General features: G+C 41.0%; 1 long non-coding RNA gene across 1 annotated transcript; it reads left to right on the top strand.

Annotated features, from left to right (window-relative positions):
- Nucleotides 1–6,585: 6,585 nt before the first annotated feature.
- On the top strand, nt 6,586–15,639 carry LOC144589512 (uncharacterized). The gene is made up of 2 exons (XR_013545668.1): nt 6,586–10,725; nt 12,805–15,639. It is a non-coding gene; the product is annotated as an uncharacterized LOC144589512 (long non-coding RNA).
- Nucleotides 15,640–18,990: the final 3,351 nt, after the last annotated feature.

Raw genomic sequence — 18,990 nt, 5'->3', positions numbered from 1 at the left:
TACATAAAAACATTACTTTAATAACTATATGCTTTTAAAACCATATTAAACTTCTTTATAAATTTTAAGAGTCCAATTTAGATCATCTGTCGTCTTCTGGTCTTCGGGATAAGGCGTCAGCGACACAGTTCATAGTCCCTTTGACTAACTTAACCTCAAAATCATAGTCCTGCAAAAGAAGAGCCCACCTCATTAGTTTACTGTTCTGGGCTTTCATTGTCTTTAGCCACATTAGAGGTGAGTGGTCCGTACACAAAATGAAGTGTCTTCCCCAGATGTAAGGCTTCAGTTTCTGGATTGCGTACACGATGGCCCAACACTCTTTTTCGATGGTAGACATGTGCTTCTCACCCTTTTGGAGTTTCTTGCTCAGGTAGGACACGGGATGCTGGTCTCCGTTGTCATCACACTGGCACAGCACGGCTCCTACCCCGGCGTTAGATGCATCGGTGTAGATGATGAATTCTCTGTTGAAGTCTGGAGCATGCAACACAGGGTGGTTGGATAAAGCTTCCTTTAGCTTCCCGAAAGCCACCTCGCAGTCCTCGGACCATGGGATGCGGTCATCACTCCTTTTCTTTGTCAGCTCGGTTAAAGGCGCTGCAATTTCACTAAATCTGGGGATAAATTTTCTATAATATCCCACTAAACCCAGAAAGGATCTTATCTTCTTTTTAGTATTGGGTCTAGGCCACTGAAGTATGGCTTCTACTTTGGCCTCTAGGGGTTTGATTACACCTCCTCCTACTATATGACCCAAGTACTTCATCTCGGGGCTTCCTAGTTGACATTTGCTGGTTTTTACAGTTAACCCCGCTTCTTTCAACCGCTGCAGTACTATTTCCAGGTGACATAGGTGATCCTGCCAGGTGTTGCTAAAGATCCCTATATCATCTATGTAAGCCACTGTAAATGCACTGAGCCCTTGCAGAGTTTTGTCCATCAGCCTTTGGAAGGTAGCTGGGGAATTCCTAAGGCCAAAACTGAGGACCCGAAACTCAAACAAGCCGAAAGGGCTACAAAATGCGTTTTTTTCCTGGTCCCTAGGGTCTATTCTCATTTGCCAGAACCCTTTAGTTAGGTCCAAACAGGAAATGAATCAACACCCCCCCAATGGTCTCAATCAGGTTGTCAAGTCTAGGCATGGTGTAAGCATCTGGTTTGGTCACTGCATTTAATTTTCGGTAGTCTACACAGAACCTGATGCTTTCATCCGGTTTATCCACTAAAACTATTGGAGCCGACCAAGCGCTAGATGATGGTACTATAATGTTATCTTTTAGCATAGCATCTAACTCTTGGTGCACTTTATTTACATAAGGTCCAGTTACTCTATATGGGGTTACAGCTTGCGGGGGTGCATTACCCGTCTCTATTCTATGCAACACTCCCTTGGCTACACCAGGTTTGCTTGAGAAAACCTGTTGATACTTAGTAACCAGTGCTTTTAGATCACTCTGCTGTTCTATAGTTAGAGCAGGGCTGATCTTCACGTCCCCTGGATTAAACTTAGTTTCACCCTTCCTTCCCAGAATGGTAAATCATGTTCTTCTTTCTCAGCTGCTTTCATTGCAAAAAGCACATTTTTTGTTCTCTATAATATGGCTTAAGGGCATTTATATGAACCACCCTCCTGCCTAGGTGTTCACCTCCTTCGATAATGTAATTAAGGTCACTCATTTTGTAAATGACCCTGTAAGGTCCATCCCAATTTAATTGTAGCTTATTTCCCTTGATGGGTCTCAACATCAGTACCTCATCTCCAGGGTCAAACTGTCTTTCTCGAGCCTTTCTGTCATACCAAACTTTCTGTTTGACTTTTTGTGCTTTTAAATTTTCAGCAGCCAATTCTAGATTTCTTTTGAGGCTGTTCATTAATGAGTCTATATAGGTGACTACATTTTGAGGATCTTCCTCTACAACCTTTTCCCAATTTTGCTTAATTAAATCAAGTGGACCTCTCACTTTTCTCCCAAATAGTAATTCAAAAGGGCTGAACCCGGTACTCTCTTGTGGGACTGATCTATAGGCATATAAAAGTAATTGTAATTTCTGGTCCCAGTTATTAGGGTTCTCAGCTAAATGTGCTTTAATCATTCTCATAAGGGTGCCATTGAATTTCTCTCTTTAACCCATTACTTTGAGGATGATAGGGAGAAGTTTCTAGGTGTTTAACGCCACAAATCTGCCACAATCTCTTCATCAGTTTGGATGTAAATGATGTTCCTAAATCTGTTATAATATCTGAAGGAAAACCCATCCTACTCATATAGTTTACCAGGGCATCAGCTACAGTATGGGTCTCAATGTTTCTCAAAGGAATGGCTTCAGGGTATCTTGTGGCATGATCAATAATGGTAAGAATAAACCTGTTTCCCCTTTTCGTAACTTTAGGTAATGGTCCAATAATGTCTACTCCAATACATTTAAAGGGTGTGGAGATTACTGGTAAAGGGCATAGCTTAGCTTTAGTCCTGTCATGGTTATGACCCTGTTTTTGGCACACATCACATTTCTGACAGAAATTTCTAATTTGTTTTCCTATTTCAGGCCAATAAAAGTTCTGAGTTATTCTCTGTTTGGTCTTATTTATACCTAAATGTGCAGCAAATATGTCTGAATGTCCCCTTTCTAAAATCATTGAGCGATATTTGTCTGGTACAACTAACTGGCTTCTAATCTCATGACCCCCTTTAGAAATATTCATCAGTGTTTCTCTATACAGCAAACCATGTTTGATAAGGAATCGTTCAGGGGATAATTCTCTGCTAGCCACTTTATCAAAACAACATTTTAAAGTGGGATCTGCTTGTTGCTCTTGGGAAAATATATTTTTCTGTGGTATTTCTAGTGAAAATGCCTCGGCTTGGGGTATACTTTCATCTCCCCCTTGGCAGTCAGTAACGTTTTCAGCTGCCTCAGTTTGTTCTTGATGTGATCGAGTAATTACTAACGCACTCTTAACGTGTTTTGAGAGGTCTGTCCCTATAAGTACTGCTGCAGATATTTGCGAGGAAATTCCAACGCGCCAATTTCCTTGCCATCCTCGATAACGAATTAGAACTTCTGCTACAGGCAAAACTACCACTTCTTTTCCAATCCCTTTGTCATATGTTCATTAGGAATAATGTGCCTCTGAGGTATAATATCAAGGTGACAAAGGGTAACCTGTGAGCACGTATCTCTTAAAGCTAAATAGTTGTTTTCAAATATACCTATATTATCACCAGCTGATTCAAATAACTGGGAATCAGTTCTTATATATAGACAGTGTCTTATTTCAGCAATAGGAAGATTATCGTCATAACTTGAGACCTCTCCACTAAAAGTATCAATTGTAGAGCCCTCTGCTGGCATTTCCATGACAACAGGATCCTCTCTAGGGGAAGCTATCTGATCATTCTGAATACAGTAAACAGATTTGGCCTTGTTTAAATTCATTTTCTGAGGTAAAATTTCTTTATTTTCTTTTGTTTTATGACATTGGGAAGCAATATGGCCTTTCTCATGGCAATTGAAGCAAATTTGGTCGCTCCATGAGCTTTTTCCAGCTAATTTTTCTTTTCCCTCCAAAATCTGGCTCTTGGCTTGGCCCTGTTCTGAAGGCTTTCCAACAAAATGACCACCCAATTTCTTCTGGCTCTTAACTTGCCCTTTGAGATATCTAGTGTTGTCCTCCCATGTTTTCCTCATGTTTTTTCCCTCAGAATACATAGGCTTTCTAATTTGGGAAATGAAATCTGCAACCTCAGCTGCCTGTTTAACATCTGACGGTCGTTTGTCTTTCACCAAGTATTTAATTTCACCATGTAAAAGGGAATAGAACTGTTCCAACCCTATAATGTTTTTAAATTGTTGAATAGTCTGCACACCCTCTTGCGCTAGCCACTTATCTAAACATTTAACTACATTGGCACCAAGCTGTGTGTAAGATTCATCTGGTTTCTTTGACAGTGTTCTGAATTTCTGTCTCAGCTGTTCTGCATTTATGCCAAACCTAGCAAACACCATCTTTTTAAATTCTGAATAATTTTTAATCATATCGATTGGCATGTCAGCGTAGACTTCAGCCAGACATCCACTAATTAGAGATCTTAAAATTATCATTTTCTCTGACTCTTTGACAGAGAAATCTGCACATGCTCTTTCAAAAAGAGTTAAAAATGCTTCGGGACAGTCTCCTTGTTTATAAGAAGGGAATTTCTTTAAATCTGATTTTGACAACTGCCCTTCCTCAGAGTTGGAATTTCTGTTATTGTTATTGTTCTGATTCATTAGTTCCAATCTCCTAATTTCAAAAGACATTCTCTCTTTTTCCAGCTCAATTTCTCTTTCTCTCTGTCTCATTCTTTCCTCCATCTCTAGCTGTTTCATTCTGAATTCATGTGCTTGTGCTAATTCCAATTTTCTTAGGTCTGTTAAATGTTCACTAGAACATTTAATGAAATGTTCACTAGAACATTCCTCTTGCGCTGAGGAAAATCTTTCCTCTCCCCCATTATACTCTTCATCTGAACTAGCTGCCATCTCAGCAGATCTTGGTTCAAGTTCAGTTTTTCTACTACGGGTTAAGGGCATTTTATTCACACAAAAGGCTCTTCTCTCAAGTTCCAAGCCTCTGTTTAAAGTGACTTTTTTCTTTCTGTGCTATGGTCTGTGATAATTAGTTGCAGTGTTCACCAGCACACAGCTAGTAACAGTAACTAAGATTCTTTGGCTTCTGCCCTTTTACACTGGGCCCCTTGCCAAACTAAGGATACTTTATTATTTTGCCTTTGGCACCACTCTAAATTTAATACAGCTCTACCCACTCCTAGGTTTTGCTGTTTAAATGGAGATCCCTCAGCTTTTAGCTCCCTTTGGTCTTCGCTATGTCCCCTCAGAGTTTCCCTAAACTCTGGACACGTTAACCAAACCACCACAGCCTTTGCCTTGGGTCACTCTCCCTCACAAAATGGACACCACAGAGTTGGACAAGGACACTCTCAGTTTACACACTGAAGTTATAGCGCGCCTCTACTAGATTTGCTCCCCGTGAGCCAAATCCTAGAAGGTAACCCACGCTTTCCACTTCAGGTGCCCCTAATTGAAACCTTTGCTCTGGTCACTTTGGCCAAGGCTTTACTGGACAACTCGTATCCCGCCGCTGGACACCAGTTTTATTGTGACAGCCTCCTCACACATCATAAAGGAGGTGCCACGTCACTCTCACACACTCACTCTATTCACGCTGCCACCAACCATTCCCTCAAATGACTCTTCAGATTAATAAATGATTTTGAAAATAAAAACTTATGTTTATTGGTTATAACAAAAGGAATGGTAAATCACTTTAATAACTCAAATGATAAGGCAATCACTATAATAAAGTATCACTCACTCACACACTCTCTCACAGGCCCTCACTATATAGCACAGTTCTTCACAATAGGAATGAACCCTAACACCCTAACCGGTCCCTAACCAGTCCCTATCTAGTCCCTATCTAGTCCCTATCTAAAGCACTCACACCCATTCACTCCCCTTATATACACTGGCTCCACCCCTTATGTCCCACCTTCCGTCACGCTATTGGCAGATGACATGCCTCTACAACAATGACGGACAGGTAGCTTCCAAGCTACCGTAACAGGAGGCTTGTCCTCCCACCCCCTGCCTGGAATGCTCAGCCAAGCAGGGAAGCAGTGGAGGTCCTGGTGCCATTGGCGGAAAGAGTGGGACCTTTGCGGTGGCAGGACACGTGAGTGGATGGGCCAGTCCTGGGGGCAGGACCCTCGTTAGGTCCAGCTGGGATGGGGATATTTGCATTTGTTTATTAATACAAATATCCCCATTTCTTATCGAGAGCTTTTAATGAGCAGCTATACATATCAGTATACTGTACTGGATAGCTTAATAGCTTAGGTCTCTGGCTGCAGAGCCAGAGGTTGGGAGTTCAATTCCCCACGGCGCCCCCTTGACAGGGGCTGGATTGGATGATCTCTTGAGGATCCCTTCCAGCTCTGCAGTTAAAAGGTTATTGTTTTTATATGGCAGAACTGAACACTGAAACGGCTGTTTATTAATGCCTTGGACTATGCTGGCTCTACACAGAGGTTTTCTGTGTGTCACTACAATAAGACTGATGGCAATTTGAGAATTCAATTTTCTTATGCCAGGTTGGGGCTGCAGCATAGTGAGTGAGTTAAAATATCACATTTACTGCCACACTGAGATTTCCACCACCAGGTGTGATACAAGACCAGTTGCTCGGTAGCCTGAAATGCCCAATGGCAGTTAAATGCTGGCTTGGTTTTTCCAGGAATTGTGGTCCAAAAAAGTAACTTGTCCCTTCTCTACGAAAAATATGTGTTGATATTGATAAAGTCTATTGTCTAACATAATATTCTATGTAGGTTGCTGTGAGTACCCTTAAACTAGCCTACAAATCCACTGAGCAATCTAATTGTGATCAAAATCAGTCCGTTCTCAAAAACCCACACTGCTAAGGTTTTGAATGTCTTGGTCCTTTAAAAAAAATCAATTACATAGGTTATTTTTAAAAGTTGATTTGGCATTCTTCATTGGTGATCAAGCATAATGGGTCTATAAATCAAGGCTGTAACTACTAAATCCCAAAATGTTAACAGCAAGAGGACTTATTGTTACTATCAGAGGAGACCATCACCCTAATTTCCTACTGTTTGATCCTTCTTGCTAGTTTTTGGGATAAGCCACCAGGAGATCCAGGTCAACCCACAGGAGGATTTCTCCTAGCAGTTCAGTCAGATGGAGATACTGTGCCTTCTAAAGCAATGGCAGGAATACAAATGGCCTGGGGCAGCTTTGCTGGTCCCAGGCTGTCAGTGCTCTCCTCTGGGTATGTGCCTGCAAGATCAAGGCATGCGTATAAGCTGCCACTTAACATTTAATTTTTAAAACCTTAATTAAATGTGCTATATTTACTGCCAATACACAAAACACAATTTCTCTAGACATGGTGCACTCTTTAATTTATCTCACTTAACATCCAGATCACTGGGCAGGGGGTGGGGTGGGGGAGCAAGGGAGGCTTTATAAGGCAACTCCTATGTCAATATAATAACCACAAAGGTTGTTTAAAATATTGAATGTGGAAGATGACGAGTCAACAAGTGCAGTTTGCAGTTCCTATTGCAATGAACACACACTCAGAGTTTTATCAGTGGTCTGTTAAAACACTTGTGAACCCTACTATGCATGTTCAGCTTAAATATTTCTGAAGGGACACAAGCAGGGAACATAAAGGGAAGCACATAGCCATATTTTAAATTTATTCTAAAAATGACATTTTCATCCCATTATTCCTCCTCTAAGAGACTCACCAAAACAGCTAAAATTATTTTCAACTTCTCCAAGTTCATCTTCTAAACAATCCAATGACACACACAATACAGTGGTGCACATGGTATATTTAATGCACTTTCAATCTGTTTTCATGTATGCACAGGTACAGTTGCCCACAAATTATATTCTACAAGAATTAATTCAAGCATTTCCCTAATTGAATTGAGCAGAACAATTTTTATTCTTTCCTGAAATTGACCAGAAAATAGGTACCCTGGAGACAGACAATGGTACATATCAGAGAGTGGAGGAGATTTACATTACTAATTTATTTTTACTCATAAAATGGAAATTATACATGTATGTTGTCACCCAACAATTATACTGTGCATGCTGGAATCCTAAATTATGCATGGAAATTTGCCTCAAATTGAGGCTTCCCTATCACATTGAATGTCAACAATTGCTTTATGAAAGCATCTCCACTAGACATTCACATCTGTTATCTCAGATTAAAACAGATGGGAGGCTCCTACTTGCAGCTGTATGCATATATGTCTCAGCTTTATAAAATGAGTATGATTGGCAGTTACATTTTACCAAATTATTAGCAGTTTAAATCCAACCATTATGAACAGGATGTGTGTAGCTGCCCATGGTAGTTCCCACAAGACCCATTAAATCAATGGAATGTAAATGTTTACTCACAGTTTAGCAACGGATTCAAATGGGTCCATTTTCGTTGGGATTAGCAGCTGGATTAAGATCTATGTATATGAACACAGTGGTCCAAATCCTGTTGTGTAGCTATGCAAAAAGCATACCTTTTAGCAATGAATTTCCATGTTAAGAAATCTCTGTAGGCATTATGTGTTGCATGCCAAGTTATGCAATTCATTATGCAATAAATAATGCCTACAGAGATTTCTTAATTTATGGCAATTCACTGTTAAATTTACGCCTTTTGTGTAAGTGCACAACAGGCTTTTGATCAGTGTTAAAAACACAGGTTAATTGGTTATTTATTTATGGGTTACAGCCTGGGTGAGTGCAATTTCCTCCGAAAATGAAAGTTCAATGGTCATATGACACTAGGGCAGATGTAGACATTAACCATAGCTTGTGCTTGAAACTGAAAGCATATTAGGCCTCAAGGGATGTGTTTCAAACATCTCCTCTTGTTGCAGAAATGACTTCAGAGGAATTCCATGCTTAAGTGCTGAATCACAGAGAAAAGCAAGTACATTTGCCTGTTACGTATACGAGGTGGAAAACATATTTTCTCTGCACTCAGACGTTTTCACCAATAAAGAAATTCCCTCTTCTAATTACAAGCTTTCTCTAATTAGGATTGCAACCATTTAGTCAGGTGTCCAGGTTTAAACCATGGATTTTAACCATGCCACACAGTGTTCATTTAGTGCATCACCTGGCCAAATCCTGAGGTTCCGTTTTTGAAAAAACGAAGTCTCCAGCCCTTGCAGAACTGGAGATAATAAGGCAAAACATCTTATTAACTCTTCTGACCAATAGTTTTTCAATAAACAAGTCTTACTTATGATTAACCAGTGAGGGAAGCCATCCACAGTTTCGCAGAAGCAGAAGTATAAATTATTAAGTGTTTCTGCATATTGTTGTAATTATTATGATTGCTATGGATCTTAAGTTACTAAAAACAGTTTTCAAACAATAAGGAGAATAATTCTGCCATGTTTTTCCCTTCGGGGCATGGTATCACTCTCTGGATTGCTTACTCAGATATATATTTTCCTGACCAGCATCCTGTTGTGCAGATATGCTGGTTCACTAGTTGATATGCTAGCTGGAATAAGATCATTGATAGCAGTAAATTGCTGCTAATAACAGAGTCCCTGCAGTCATTTCAGATTCCTCTTGACAGGTATGCAATAAGAAAAGTCCCATGCAATTCAAATTAAAGCAGAGATGCTTTAATTAGTAGCAATCTGAACCTGCTAGTGACATCATTCCTACTGTGCCAGCACAGCTAACCAAGAGGATTTGGGCCATTATATTAAGTGGAATGATAGGATCTAATTTGGATTTACTGTATTTGGAAGCAGAAATTGGCAACATTAGTTCCTTGGATTGCAACTCCCAGAGACCCCCAGCCAATATGGTCAGTAACTAAGTGATTCAGTGACTGAGGAATTCTGAATGGTGCATTAAAAAGTAAATTACTTAAGTTCCACAATGAATCTCATTCCTTCTACTACAATATAGTCCATATCAGTGAAACAGCTAGCACCAGGTGGAGATTTAGGAAAAATGTATTGTGAAGAAATGGAAGCAACATATGTGAGACGCCATATATTGGCTTAGCAATAAAATTCATTTGTATATCTGAAGGAAAGAACATCTTGTGTTTTTGCCTGACTTATGTAGGTGGTCTTCACTTCCTTCTGCATTTCCCCACGCAAATTAGATGGCAGTCATGGGAGATTCCTATGGTATTCTCAAGGATCTATAGATTTTTGGGTATTTTACCTCAAGAAAAACTGGTGGGAAAAACAACCTCCATGTCATAAGAATATCTGCAGAAGCCCATACATGTAGCAAAAAATCACTATTTCTTTCCTCATATTGACCAAGAGCATCCTTTATGTTCCTTTATGATGGCTGCTTTACATGGCTTCCATCTCTCCGTTTTTATCCTCCCAGAAATTTTGTAAGGAAGGGTTTGGCTGAGAGAGTGACCCACGGCCACCAACAGTTCTGCATTTTCTATGTTTTATGATTTCTTGGTCTTCAATAATTCACTTCAGTATTTCATCATTAATCACCTTCTCCATCTAATAGTCTTAATCTCCCATGGAAACAAAACCACACTTTAAATGCTTCTAGCTTTTTAATGGAAGCCTCTGCTGAAGGCCACAATTCCATGCCTGACCATAGAACTGAGAATGCGTAACACTGTACAATGCAAATTCACAAACCTAACTTTAAGTTTTTGTTGTATGTTACGTTATTTATCTTAAGAAGGCAGCTCTGGGCCATCTCCTTTCTGACATATATTGCATGGCTATAATCCACTCATCTGGATTCCAAGCTATGTGTGTCAACAGGCTCCACACCTTCATTCTCAATCTTTAATTACATATCTTGGCCTCATGCTTTTTACTGATTACTATGAATTTGGTTTTCTTGACATTTAGTCTTTAAACCATGTTAATTAATTACTTCAACGACTTTACTGAATAACCTTTCCAGACTGAAAATTAACTAGACTACTTTATTTGTTATAGCAGGGAAGTGACTTTATCCTCATGTCTTACCTTGCTTTTGAAATGTATGATCAGACCACCCTAAACGCATCTAATCCTATCTGGTTCTGGAAGTTAAACACAACTGAGCCTGATCATTACTGGCATGGGAGACACAAAATAATATCATGGATTCAAGGTAAGGCTATGAAAGAATCCTGTCAGTCAAAACTAATGGTGCTGAGCTAGATGAATGAAAGGTTAAGTCAGCTCATTTTCCTATGCTTCCGAGCTTCATTACAACCTCACAAAATTCTTTTTTTATCAAATTAAATAAATTATGACAGCTATAATTTGGTGCTTTCAAGCTCCATGACAGATCCATTTCAGCAATAAGACAGATCTGTAAGAGCAATAAGTTCTCACTCTGGCTCGTACAGGAACTCAGAGATCAACAAACATCTGTTGAGTCTAGTTGTTGAGACCCTGAGTTCCTAGTCCAAAACACTGGAAGCTGTTTGTAATGTCCTCTGTTTGACAGGGCTCATAACCTCAAGTGGAAAAAACCCTGGAGGACTTAAGGTCTAACAAACACAAATTGTTCTACCAAACATGAGTGAACACCGGAAAAAAAAATGCATGCATGAACTTAAAGGAAGGTGAATTAAGAAACAATGACTGGCATTCATTTTAATGCTTCTGAAGGTATTACCTAACAAGGATGTAAGCAGCTACAGTTATAATAAAATGCTTGCTACTGCCTTTACATATTGTGGGCATCTCTCCAACAACCTGGGAGAAACAATTTTCTTCGTCTGTAGAATTTACACAGCTCCTACGATGGCTGTCAGTGGTTAAATGCAATTAAGTTTGTCATGTCAGTATGTGTTTGTTGTTTTTTTAATTTGCTGGTGTTGTTTGAATTTGCTTGGGTTGTGGGTGGTTTGACTAAGCTGTGTGCAGACAGACAAGACTAAACCACAAGTAGCTACCACAAGTAGCTCACTCACTCAAAGAGCTTTCTATGTCAGGTGCTCTCACTGTTGATGAGCGACAGCTTCTCTTAAATAACTGTTCTTCCAGAGCAAGGGTGCCGGATGTAGCAAGCTGTGGAAACCAAGCAAGCCAGTGGCTTGATAGTAAATTGCCCAGCTAGAAACACACATGCCTGATTTCTATGATGGAGAGGTTATGCTGGACAAATATGTACTAACATCAAGCAATAAAAACATGGCTGGCTACAGCAAGACCTGTAATCTTTTTGTATACTAAAAACAGCAGTACCATACACACTTAACCAGCAGCTGATCCCTTTGAACTGAGAGGATGTTATTTTTTTCATTATTATTTAATAATTAGATTTCTTTCCTGCCTTTCCTCCAATGAGCTCAAGATATGAATTTATTTATTACTGTCAAGTGACCAACTCATAAAACATATTTATGGGTATAATATACAAAGTGTAATTCTAAAATGTACAACCAGTTCATAAAACATATGTGGTCAAAATATACAAAATGCAATTTAAAAAGTGTACAACCAGTGAGCTCAATATAGCATGCACTGTTAGCTTTGTCCTCTACATTATAATCACAGGTAGGTATTGTCTGACTGAGGGAGAATCCCTGCCCAAATTCCCATAATGCAGTGGTTCCCAAACTTGGGTAACCTTGCAATTCTTGGACTGCAACTCCCAGAAACCTTGGCCAGCACAGCTGGTGGTGAAGACTTCTGGGAATTGTAGTCCAAGAACACCTGGGTTACCCAAAACTGGGAACCACTGCCATATTGAGTTTGATGACTCAGTAGAGACCCAAACCTGGTTCCCCCAAGTCTTCAGCCTCAATTGCTATACCACACTGGCTCTTGAAGTAAGCATGAGGAGAATTAAATCAGCACTTGCTGGCAACTGATGCCTGGGAAAGCAGGCCAGATAAGCATGAGCTTTTCTAGTTAACTAGACATGAATCATTATGGGGCAGGGGGTGGACCTAACAACCGTGACAATAATGCAGAAAAGAAAGAAATGCACTGAACACTGGCTTGTCTGAGTTTGTAAGTGAGCCTGCAGTATGGAAGCCTGTCAAGACTGCTGGCCAAGACTTACCTAGTGTCTTTTTCATTACATAACTTTTCAGAGTGCTGTATGTATCTTGGCATACAGTATGCTGTATCAGGCTCACCCATTCATCCCAATGATACACTTTCTTATGGAAAGAAAAATCAACACTGAAATGGCTTGGTGTTCACTCTATTTTTTTAAACTCTTCCTCTCCAGATCTTAAATGTCGTGCATATTATTCCTCAGCTTTCATCAACTTAATTTGGCACTGTTTGTATCCAGGCAATCCATCCTATGAATATTTCATAACATTTCTTCTCCACGTAAGTCCCAAATAGCTGTGCTTTGGAATGTCAAGTGTTTTATTGTCTATAAAATATTGCAGTGCCAAAAGCTTTCCAAGTATTCCAACTCACAATTAAATCTGGATTCAGCCTGCTGCTGGAAATGGGAAGCATATAAAAGGGTGCAATTGTACATGCGCACGCACACACACAGTCTTACACACACAGGTTTTACACACACATCATGGTTTTGTTCTTACTAGGATGCAAAATGACAGTAAAACAGAAGAATTATAATTCAAAACATAAGATTTGTGGTCAGAAACAGTCGATTTTTTTCCAGAAGAGAAATAAAAATCTGCTTTTAATTATTTCTGTAATAGAAACTTTATATGAATATGAATTCTGGTCAGCTTTGGAAATCAACACATTGGAATTGTACCAACGGCTATAGCCCAAGATTAAATTTAAAAAATAAAATCTTCTGGTTTATGAATGTGGGATATTGTGCTTCTGTGTCCATGATTCAAAATGCCAGGAAATGGCCTGATATTGCTGCAAAATATCATGCCTGAGTTGCCAGCAGGAAAAAGGATGCCAAGCTTTGCATAGTAAAGGGTAGCCTGAATGTTGACAACACCAATGGCAGCAGTCAAGATGGTCTACAGCAGTGGTTCCCAACCATGGTTAACCCAGGTGTTCTTGGACTTCAGTTCCCAGAAGCCTTCATCAGGGTTTCTGGGAACTGCATTCTAAGAACACCTGGGTTACCAAAGGTTGGGAACCACTTGTCTGCAGGATACCTTCGTGTGCTCACTTGATATCACACAAAATGATACCAAGCAAGGGAAAATTACAGAAACTGACTTTTAAAATCAGTTAACCAATTCTCACCCAAACACAAAGCAACTGTCAGGTCTGCTTTTCAACAAGTATGAACAACAAGTAGTGAGCACAGGATGGTATCCTTTAGAACAGTGGTCTCCAACTTTTTTGGAAACGCAAACTGGTTGGGTTGACAGAGCGTGCTCGTGGAGGGGAGGGACATGCTCGTACACATGCATGGAACATACTTGTGGTGGGTGGGTGTGCTCACAGAGGGGAGGGGCACCTGTTCATGGAGGTGGCAGGCTATGCATGCGGGTGGGGTATATTGGGGGGGTACATGCGGGGACAGGACATATGTCTCCACGGCCCGGTCCTGCCATGGCCATGGACTGGGGGATTGGGGACCTCTGCTATAGACCATCTTGACTGCTGCCATTTATGTTATCAGCATTCAGGATGTTCCATTTTCTTGCATTTTTAATTGTGACTATAGAAGCACGCGATCCCACATTCAAAAGCTGGAGGTTTTTTTTTAAAGAATAGAGTTTCTTGATTTTTTAAAACAGAAGTTTAAGTATGCAAGCACTCCACACAAAGTCCAACAGAAGCTTCCGTCGTGTAGTATTACGCAGTGCTAGAGGATCCCAAAAGATGAGCACATGATTTTTAGTATGGTTGCTGGGAGAGGACAGAAACAAGAACAGCTGGGAAGTAGTTGTACGTCTCTGCCAAAACAATTTGAAGGGCTGTTTTGGACTTAATTAAATGATGAAACAAAGGTGTGAGTAAGTACAACACACTGTGAGACTGGAGGCAAGAGCACTACCACTCTCGCTGGAGTGCTGTCTCTCCCTCTCACTGCAGAGAAGGAGATTCAGACCATGCCCGTCTCTCCTCCTAGGAAAACAGAGCCACTGGAGATAAACCTGGGGAAAGTAGAGAGGGAGATGCGGAAGCTGACGGTTAGAAGAACCGGGGAAGAAACGGCGGGAAGAGAGGGGAAGCCGAGGTTGGAAATAGAAGTGGGGGTAGCAGATATAAAAAGAAGAGAGGAGCAGTTGCCACCAGGTTGGGAGTGGATGCAGGATCCACAGACAGGTGTGTGGAAAAGACTTAGAGTGCCTAGAGAGGAGGCGGATTACCAGAGACGGAGAGAAATACCACCAAGACCCTCTTATTGGGGCGACGCGGAGGCCAGAGAGTGGAGGAGGAGGCTGAGAGAAGAGAAAGAGAAGGTAGAAAGAGAGAGGCATGAAAGACTTGAATGGCGGGTGAGGGAAATGCAGATGAAGGGGATACCAAGAGGACTGTGGCAGACCTTCACTTCCACACGGGACCCCATCTGGTTGGACAATCGGGACGATGACACGGTCCCTTTACTGGAGGGAGAGACAGGACCGGTACTAAACACGGACCTGTCTCTAGACTGGTCCAGAACGCTGGAGGAGGAAATACTTTCAAAGGTGAAGATTGGAAACCCCTTGGCGACCCGTTGTTGGAAGGAGACAAATGTTGGACTGCTTTTGCAGACACTGGTTATTTGTTAAAAATGCCAATAAATGTTTCAAATCTCGCAAATCTGCTGATTTGTTCAAACAAAGAGAGGAACCCAAGATTGAACCCTCATACACACACAATGGAAAAACATACACACTCAGGTAAACTAATGTTGTCATGCCTGCTCCACAGAATGCAAACTGAAAAGCTATGTTCCAAATTCTAAACTCTTTCCTTGGGTTAGGCAACCTGAGTAAGAAAAGGTATATTGGATCAAAAGCCCTACAAACATTATGTGTGCATGTTTTCCAAAAAATGTCCCCTCAGCTTTTGAAATAAAAGCAAAGATTGTCACTGGAAACCAAGGTCAAAATCATCCATAATTTGTGAAAGAAAGACAGGTACAAAATTAACTCATTTGAAATGTGGTGATGGAGGAGAGTCTTACAGATTCCATAGACAGCCAGAAAGGCAGAAAAGTGGGTGCTTAATCAAGTCTGAATTGTCACTAGAGCAAAAAAGAAAAAAGAATTAGTTGAGGCAATCTTAGGATACACATATCATGAAAATACAGAATTGATTAGAAAATATAATATTGCTGGGAAAGGGAGGCAGTAGGAAGAGAGGAAGGCCTGAGATAGGTTGATTCAACAGAGAAAGCTGCAGCAGTTAGTTTGCAAGACCCAAGCAGAGCTTACTGCAAAAGACAATATTGCTAGGAAGAGGGAACAGTAGAAAGAGAGAACAACCTAACTTGAGATGCTTCTGGTTTGCAAGATCTGTGCAGAGCTGTTGATGAAGGATTTTTAGAGGTAATTAAAATAATATAGTCACAATACATCAGAACACACTTGAAGACATACAACTTCTCTGGAGATTTTTTCTCAATATGCAAACAATTGCATAGTGACAAGACAGGTGGTATGGTTGAAACTAAGACAGGATATAGGCACCAAAGCTCTGCTAACATTGAGTAAGACCATCCCCAGCCACAAAACAAAAAACAGTAATTTCACAGCTTAAAAAAGTAAGCTTCTGAATACAATGGTGCCTCGACTTATGACCATGATCCATTCCTGAAAATGGGCGTAACTCGAAATGGTTGTAAGTCAAAGCACCATTTCCCTTAGGAATGCATTGGAACATGATTAATCCATTCCAGAACAAAAAAAAATTACCAAAAAAAACACCACTCCAAGCCCCATCAGAAGGCGATGGGACTGAGAGAAAAAAATTTAAAAAAACCACTCACAGAGAGAGAGAGAGAGAGCACAGAAACATAGCCCCCAAACCCAAAGCCCTCTAAATGTACTCACTCAGAAACAGAAAGCAGCACCAGGCAATCCGAAGCCTCTCTGCAAACATGCACACACCAACCAATGGGGCGAAAGAGCTACAAAGAAGCTCTTCACCACATGGTTAGCCCTCTAATTTGAATTCCCCGCCTTTTTCCCCCGGCCTCTTTTGTTTGCAAATCAAAGCTCCGGCCACAAGTCAAAGCAAAAATTTTGTGGCCGGAGTTGGTCGCAACTTGAAATGGTTGTATGTCAGGACGTTCATAAGTAAAGGCACAACTGTTTCTATTCACTTTTCATTTAAAATATATTTTAAAATGTTTTTACAACTGGGCACAGAATCCTTTTGTAAGTGTGAATGCCTGTTTGGACAGGAAGGAGGGGCAACGTTTCGTTCATGAGAGTCAGCCAATTGGGTCCTGACTGACAAGATAAAAAGTTCAGATTACCCCAGACCTAGAGCTGATTTCTAGGTCTTGTATCAGGAGCCTGGTCTCATAAATCCTCAGCAAATATTTACCAAAAGCTTTCAAAAGTGGGACAAACACAACTGCTCTGGGCTTTTATAATGCAGAAAGACTTTGAATATGCCTTACAAAATTGTATGGTGATTCCCTGGAGATACATGGCAAAATGTCTCTTTCTGGAGCACTGTCACTCCATTTCTTTCTTTAAAGCAAAGCTGTTGTTTTTTTTTTCTCCATAAAGAGTAATAAGCTTCAAAGAAAATCTGTCTTTTTACACTATTTCTGTGATCTTTCAGGTCTTCCCTTCATGAAGCTGCAACATTGTATCTATTTTGGAACACACTTTCTATCTTCGTATGCTTAGAGCTAAATAATGCTTTTTATTTTGTAGATTCTTTTTGATGATAATTTTGCTGTTTCTTCATGCAATTTTATTTATTTATTTATTTATTTATTTATTTATTTAATTAATTAATTAATTAATTTATATGCCGCCCACTCTACCCAAAGGTCTCTGGGCGGCTTACAACAATTAAAATTCAACACAATAAAATATAAAATGATTAAAATACAAATTAAAATTTAAATTGCCATCATCAAGACCCACAGTTAATGTTATTTCAATTAAAAGCCTTCTGGAACAGGAAGGTTTTGACCTGGCGCCGAAATATCATCAGTGTCGGCGCCAGGCGAATTTCAGTTGGGAGGGCGTTCCATAGTCTGGGGGCAGCTGCCGAGAAGGCCCTTTGTCTACAAGCCATCCCTCTTACCTCCTTGAGGGATGGCTCTTTCAAAAGGGCCCCCTGGCTAGATCTTAATAGCCGGGTAGGCTCATATGGAAGGAGGCGGTCCTTCAAGTATCCAGGGCCCAAGCCGTTTAGGGCTTTATATGTCAAAACAAGCACTTTGAATTGGGCCCGGACAGCAACTGGTAACCAATGTAAATTGTACAGAATCGGCTTAATGTGCTCTCTGGCGGCCCCACCACTCACCAGCCGCGCAGCTCGATTCTGGACCAGTTGCAGTCGCCGGACCGTCTTCAAAGGCAGCCCCACGTAGAGCGCATTGCAATAATCAATACGAGATGTTACCAGTGCGTGTGTAACTGTCATGAGACTCCGCTCGTCCAGGTAGGGCCGTAGCTGGTATAATTTCCGCAGCTGAAGGAAGGCGCCCCTGGCCACCGAGTCCACCTGAGCTTCCAAAGTTAGACTGGGGTCCAGGAGCACCCCCAGGCTGCGGACCCTGTCCCTTAGGGGGAGTGTAACCCCATTCAGGACAGGGAAATGGCCCTCCAACCTGTCCGGCGAAGCACCCACTAACAGCACTTCCGTCTTGTCTGGATTGAGTTTCAATTTATTAACCCTCATCCAGTCCATTATCAGGTCCAGACACGAGTTCAGCACAGAAACCGCCTCACCTGGATTGGTGGAAAACGAGAGGTAGAGCTGAGTGTCGTCAGCATATTGCTGACTCCTCAGCCCAAACCTCCTGATGACCTCTCCCAGCGGTTTCATGTAGATGTTGAACAGCATGGGGGACAGTATTGAGCCCTGAGGAACCCCATGACATAACTGCCATGGGGCAGAGCAACTGTCCCCCAGCACCACCCTCTGGACACGGTCAGCCAGGAAGGAGCGGAACCACCGTAAAACGGTGCCCCCAACTCCCAACCCAGCCAGCCTATCCAGAAGGACACCATGGTCGGTGGTGTCGAAAGCCGCTGAGAGGTCCAGGAGTATCAACAGGGTCACACTCCCCCTGTCTCTCTCCCGGCAAAGGTCATCGTACAGGGCGACCAAGGCAGTCTCTGTACCAAAACCCGGCCTGAAACCCGATTGAAATGGATCCAGAAACCTTTTGCATCTTTTGAAGTATATAATGTTTTAACTTCCAAAAAGTTTGATTCCCTGGCTTTATAGGTTATAAGCTCTTATATTTTAAAGAATACAACTTAAAACTTTATTTCTGATATTTGATTGTATTAGATTCAAGCAAAACTACACCTGTGTCTTTTCACAAGCTGTAAGA

This window comes from Pogona vitticeps, chromosome 1 (genome assembly GCF_051106095.1).
Source record: "Pogona vitticeps strain Pit_001003342236 chromosome 1, PviZW2.1, whole genome shotgun sequence".
Taxonomy (NCBI): domain Eukaryota; kingdom Metazoa; phylum Chordata; class Lepidosauria; order Squamata; family Agamidae; genus Pogona; species Pogona vitticeps.
The sequence above is the reverse complement of the archived record's forward strand: the minus strand, read 5'-3'. Positions and strand labels throughout refer to the sequence as shown.